Raw genomic sequence first — 6,135 nt, forward strand, 5'->3', positions numbered from 1 at the left:
GGGGTTTGCCCAGTCTGTGCAGCGTGGTGTCTGACTTGTGCACGTGGTGGTGGAGCTGCTGGGTACCCATGGTGGGAATTTCTGTAGCGTCTTTCGCGGGCCAAAGGTGATGAGAGAGGAAGGAAATCCATCTGCATCTAGAGAGGAGGAAGGGGGCCCCCTGGCTGAGCCGTAAAAGATTGACAGCTCAAGTTAAATCAGGTGTTTTCTGAGCACTGACCAGGTCTGGGAGCTGAAGCAGGACGACAACCCATCTCGGCCCTCGAAATGCTCCAGGGGCTGGAGATATGGGGGCGCGGGAGTAGGTGGTGAGGAGTGATGGTGCTTGGAGCCCGAGAGGTGGCCTCATGGTCTAGGACGTGGGGTGGCCCAGAATCAGGATATCAAACCCTAAAATGCATGATTGCCGCGAAAAAGCAGGAAGCTGTACTTTAGGGGTCCGTAGATGCCAAGAAGCACTTGGTAGACCCCAACTGCCATAGCCCTTCCTGTTACTAAACTCTTACCTAAGATCAGAATAGAAAGAAGCCATCTAGACCAGCGTGCCTTGAACCTGAAAGTACATTATGAGACACCTGGGAAATCTTATTAATAATGCAGATCCTGGTTCAGTAAGTAGGGCCTGAGAGCCTGCATTTCTCATGAGCTCCCAGGTGCCGCTGAAGCTGGTAGATGCACCAACGGCATATGGTGTGTTAAGTGGGAAATTACTAAACCACTGTCACCAGGACCGAGCCATGGGTGCCCCCTAGAGTCTCTGTTCAACATTGTTTTGAGGTTCTAGCTAATGTAAGACACAGCACAATGGAATTTGTAGTGTGGAAACTAGAAGAGACAAAATGATGCTCTAGCTAGGATATCCAAGAGTCAATGAAAAAACCAAAGTAAGAGAACTCAGAAGTGACTGGATACCAAGTATACAATAGTCAATAGCAACATTCAGGTAAAAGTGGAAGAACTTTAAAATTCCACTCGCAGTAGTGATAAATAAAAACAGTAAAACCTAGGAATAAACTTAACAGCAAAGACCCAGATCCAGATGAAGAGAATTATTTTATTTTATTTTTTTGGAAGGAAAGTGCATGTATTGTAAGGTACAAGGAGTCCGGGACAGCCAGTGCACAAAAAGGCCCAAACTTCTCTAAAAACAGCAAAGAACAAAATATCTGGATAGGAAGATGTAGTATCATGAAAATATCTATAGCCTTCTTAAGTAAACAGATGTAATGAACTTCCAACAAGAAAGCCAAGCTTTTAAAACTGAGAAAGATGTTTTTAAACATTAATGTGGAAGGAAAATGTGCAAAAACTGCTAATAATTTTTCAAAGTTTAATGAGGGAGGACTTTCTTCACCAGATTTTGAAACTTACGATAAAGCTACAATAAACAAGGCACAGTATGGCTTTGCCACAGAGATGGATCAGTGAAAGACAAAGTCCAGAAAACATTCCAAGTATATATGGGACATTAATATCTGACCAAAATGGCATTTTAATGGAGTGAGTCAGGGAGGGCAGAGTTGGCGCTCCGGTTGGAAAAATAATTATTCTTCTCCTATTGTATGTAAAAATAAATTCCAGATGGATTTAAGAGCTAAGTAGTGTGAAATAAAGCTCTACCAATCGTAGATGAAAGCTTAGGGGAATATTTGTATAACTTCAGGGTGTTAGGCAGTATGGAAGGGGAGGCCTCCTAAAATCTGGAATTCCATATACGAGAAAGAGATGGATTTGAGTTCTGTGTATAAGGGAAGTACACACTTAAACTGTGAGATGATTTTTACTTATCAGATTGGGAAAAAATTAGAAAGATTGATTCTAGAGGTGGCAAAGGCCTGACCCTCTCATTTATTACTGGTAGATGTGTATTGCTACCATCTTCATGGAAAGTAGGCTAATGGTAGCTTCTAGTAATACGTGTACCACATATTAATATGCATGTAAGTGCAAAGAACAGTCTAGAAGGATATATTGCAAACTGCTGAGAGCGGCTGCCTTTGGGGAAGGACTGGTACTAGGAGGGTTTGTGCCGAATTTTAAAATATGGGTGTATTCATGTGTTGTGTAATTAAAAAATAACTGGAAAAAATGTGCATGTCTTTTGACCCAGTAATTCCAGTTTCAGGATTCCCAGGAGTGAAGAAGGAAGTCCATTTCGACAGACGTGTGTCAGTGTTGTGGCTAAAGGGCCATGAAGGACAGGCGACTGGGGCAAATCTGGAATGAGAGCTCTGATTACATTAGGGCGCACCCTGATTTCAGAGGTGCTCAGATGTGTGTCTTAGAATCACTCCGGTGTGGCCTAGAGGTGTTTGGCCTCGGAGAGTGGTAAAGAAAGGCTCTTCTGAGGAAGTTGTGAGTGTGTAAGATAAAGTTTCAATCAGATGCTGCCAATCCAAAGTGGTTGCATCATTTTGCATTCCCACCAGCAACGGACGGGAGTCCAGTTGTTCCACAAACTCGTCAATCCCTGGTGTTTGAGTGCTTCTGGTCGTTAAAACTGTAGTGGTATTTCACTGTGGCTTTAATTTGCATTTTTCTGACGAATTCTATTGAGCTTTTTATCCTATGCTCATCAGCTGTTTGGATCTCTCTTTTTATAACGTACTTGTTTAAGTCTTGTGCCCGTTTTTATGTCTTTCTTTTATCAGTTCAGAGGAGTCCTTTAGTGTTTTCTAGATATGAGTCCTGTGTTAGATTCAGGGATTGCAAATATCCTCTTCTACTTTGTAGCTTCCCTTTTCATTCTCTTAATGGTTCATCCGATAGAAAAGAAGTTCTCAATTGTAATATATATTCAAATTTATCTTTTCCTTTATGGATAATGCTTTTTTAAGGCTTAAGAAAAATTTCCCTACTCCTAGGTCATGAAGATATTCTCTTATGTTGTCTTCAAGATCTAGAAGCTTTTCGGGTTTTTTTCACATTTAGGTCTGCCACCCACCTGGACTAGATCCTAGAGATCCATTTGTCTCTTCTTGTTATACCTCATGCCTGGGACTTGATAGTAAGTCTGGACATTGAGTGGGTCATGTCCTCCCGCCATCTTTAAGATTCTTGGTCATTTAAAATCATTTGTATTTATAATAAATTTTAGAATTAATATGTCAATTTCCACCTCCTAAAAAACTGGGATTTTGACTCTGCTTTAAATCTATAGATTAATTTGGGGACAACAGACATCTTAACAGTGCTGTTTTCCAACAAACATGGTGAATCTCCTTATTTGTTTAGTAGGTCGTTTAAACAGTTCTCTTGATTTTTTGTGTGTGCAGAAAGTTTGCACATTTTGTTAGTATCCCTAGGTATTTGATTTTTTGATGCTATTACAAATATGATCACTTTTATATTTTTTTGTTACTTGCTAGTGTACAAAAATGCAGTTGATTCCAGATGATTGACTTTGAACCCAGCACACTTTCTAAATTCACTTATTCTGGTAACTTCTCTGGAGATTCTGTTGAATTTTCTATTTACACAGTATTACCATCTATATATAATGAGCTTCTTATCTTCCTTTCCAGCCCTTACTCTTGTCGTGTGTTTTGCTTCCTGCACTGGCTGGGGCCCCCCAAGTACAATGCTGGGTAGCAGTGCTGACCGTGGGCAACCTTATCTTTTTCCTTGTTTCAAAAGGAAGGCTTCAACATTCTGTTTTTTGTAAAAGATAGATATCCTTTTTCAGATTAAGGAAGTACTCTTCTATTTCTATTTTGCTAAGAGTTTTTTTTTAATTAATTATATTTTTATTTTTGGCTGCGTTGGGTCTTTGTTGCCGTGCGTTGGCTTTCTCTGGTTGTGGTGCGTGGGCTTCTCATTGCGGTGGCTTCTCTTGTTGCGGAGCATGGGCTCTAGGTGTGCGGGATTCAGTAGTTGTGGCACCCGAGCTCTAGAGCGCAGGCTCAGTAGTTGTGGCCCACGGGCTTAGTTGCTCCGCGGCATGTGGGATCTTCCTGGACCAGGGCTCAAACCTGTGTCCCCTGCATTGGCAGGCGGATTCTTAACCACTGCGCCACCAGGGGAAGCCCTGCTAAGAGTTTTTAAAAATCATGCATGGATATTGAATTTTATTAAATTACTGAGAAAATTATCTAATTCTGTTAATATGGTGACTTAATGTCGATTTTCAGATGTTAAGGTAATTTTTCATTCGTGGAACAAACCCGTCTTGACCGTGACGTATTATCCTTTTTCTGTATCGAACATTGTGGGTATTTTGTTTAGGGCTTTTGGCATCTGTGTTCATAAGTGAAATTGATCTGTAATTTTCATTTTTGTTTATGGTTTTGGTAGCAGGGTTATGTTGGTCTCATTACAAGAGTTGCGAAGGGATTCTCATTTTCTTTTTGGAAGTGCTGTGTAAGATTAGTCATTTCTCAGTGTTCCTCAGAGGGGTGTGTTAAAACTTCCCATCGGCATCTCTGATTTGTCTATTTCTCCATGTCGGCCCTTGCTTCAGATATTCTGAGGCTATGTAGTTAGATGCATACATATTTAGAAATTGTTACATCTTTTTGATGAGTGAACCTTGTATCTTTTCTCTATTGGCGTGGCAGTTATGCATTCTTTCACTCTGTAGTGGTGCCCTAGAGACTGCACACTTGCATTCTTGACTTCTGAAAGCCTAGTACTTTTTCTCCTTTCTAGACAATTCAAGAACTAATTCGAGAGGGCTTCCCTGGTGGCGCAGTGGCTGAGAGTCCGCCTGCCGATGCAGGGGACACGGGTTCGTGCCCCGGTCCGGGAAGATCCCACGTGCCGCGGAGCGGCTGGGCCCGTGAGCCATGGCCGCTGAGCCTGTGCGTCCGGAGCCTGTGCTCCACGACGGGGGAGGCCACAACAGTGAGAGGCCCGCGTACCGCAAAAAAAAAAAAAAAAAAAAAGAACGAATTCGAGAATACTCTTAACTCCATGTGCCTTCTTCCTGAATCACATACTGTTGGTTTCTGTTTTAATTCTCCCTATTTTAAACCTCCATGAGACATGGTTATTGCTTATACAGTTCATGCTCATTTAGGTTTACCCACATGCTGACTGGTTTTTGTGGCTTTTTCCTTCTCTCCTGCATGTCTGACTTTCCATTTGGGATTATCTCCCTTTGGCCTGAAAACACGGTTCAGTCTTGTCTTGGTGTAGGTCTGCTTGTGTTGAATTCTGTTTCTGTTCGTCTGACGATATCGTGATTTTTACTTTCATTCATGAGGGAGATTTAGAGTGAGTATAGAAGTGTGGTTGGTGATTTTCTCTCAGTACTGAAGACACTCCATCGACTTGTCTCCCCAGGTGCTTCTGCTGGGGAGTCTCATTCACTGTTACCTTTGAAGGTAATGTGTCCTTTTTTTTTTCCCTTCTCTATCCACTTAAAGATGTTCTTTCTGTCTGTCTTTCAGAAGGTTAACCATGCTGTGCTTAGATGTGTACAGTCAGCCCTCCCTATCTGTGGGCCCAACCAGCTGCGGGGTCATGTACTGTTTAAGATTTGAGGTTGATTCTGCTACTGACCCCGTGGGTACAGAGGGCTGACTCTGGGACCTGAACTTCGGTGGACTTTGGTATCCAGAGCGGGTCTTGGGACCAATCCCCTGTGGATACTGAGGGACCCACTGTATTTCTTTTTAATTATCCTACTTGGGACTCATAAGGCTTCTTGAATTTAGGGCTTGATGTCTTTCAGTCAAGGACCAATCAGAAGGCATAAACTATGGAGTAATTTGAACAGAGAAAGATTGATAAAAAGAATTATTAACTGTGAGAGAAAAGCGACTATGAAGGTGTAGAGGGAGCGCTGAAGTTACCCAAGGGTGAAGGTGAATGCCCGAGGAAAGCAAAACTCAGGAGGGCCCAAGTCCCTATGCTGGGATTCAGAGCTCGTTGGAGAAGGTGTGGTTACTTACAGTCCACTGGGGGTGCTGAGAAACACACTGGGTCACCCAGGCCAGAGCTGGCTCAGAGCTGGGTGAGCCGAGGCTGGCAGGTGGGCATGCGTGCAGGGTGGCACAAGGCCTGGGGGCCACAGTGAGAGGATGAGCAGGTCAGGCTGGGCTGCAGGCTTGCCGAGAGACAGCAAGATGCGGGTAGAGGGTGTGGCTGGGGTAGAATGCGCTGGATGCCTCCTGACACGTGCCTCTAGTAGCC

The sequence above is a fragment of the Phocoena phocoena genome, chromosome 6, assembly GCF_963924675.1.
Source record: "Phocoena phocoena chromosome 6, mPhoPho1.1, whole genome shotgun sequence".
Classification (NCBI taxonomy): domain Eukaryota; kingdom Metazoa; phylum Chordata; class Mammalia; order Artiodactyla; family Phocoenidae; genus Phocoena; species Phocoena phocoena.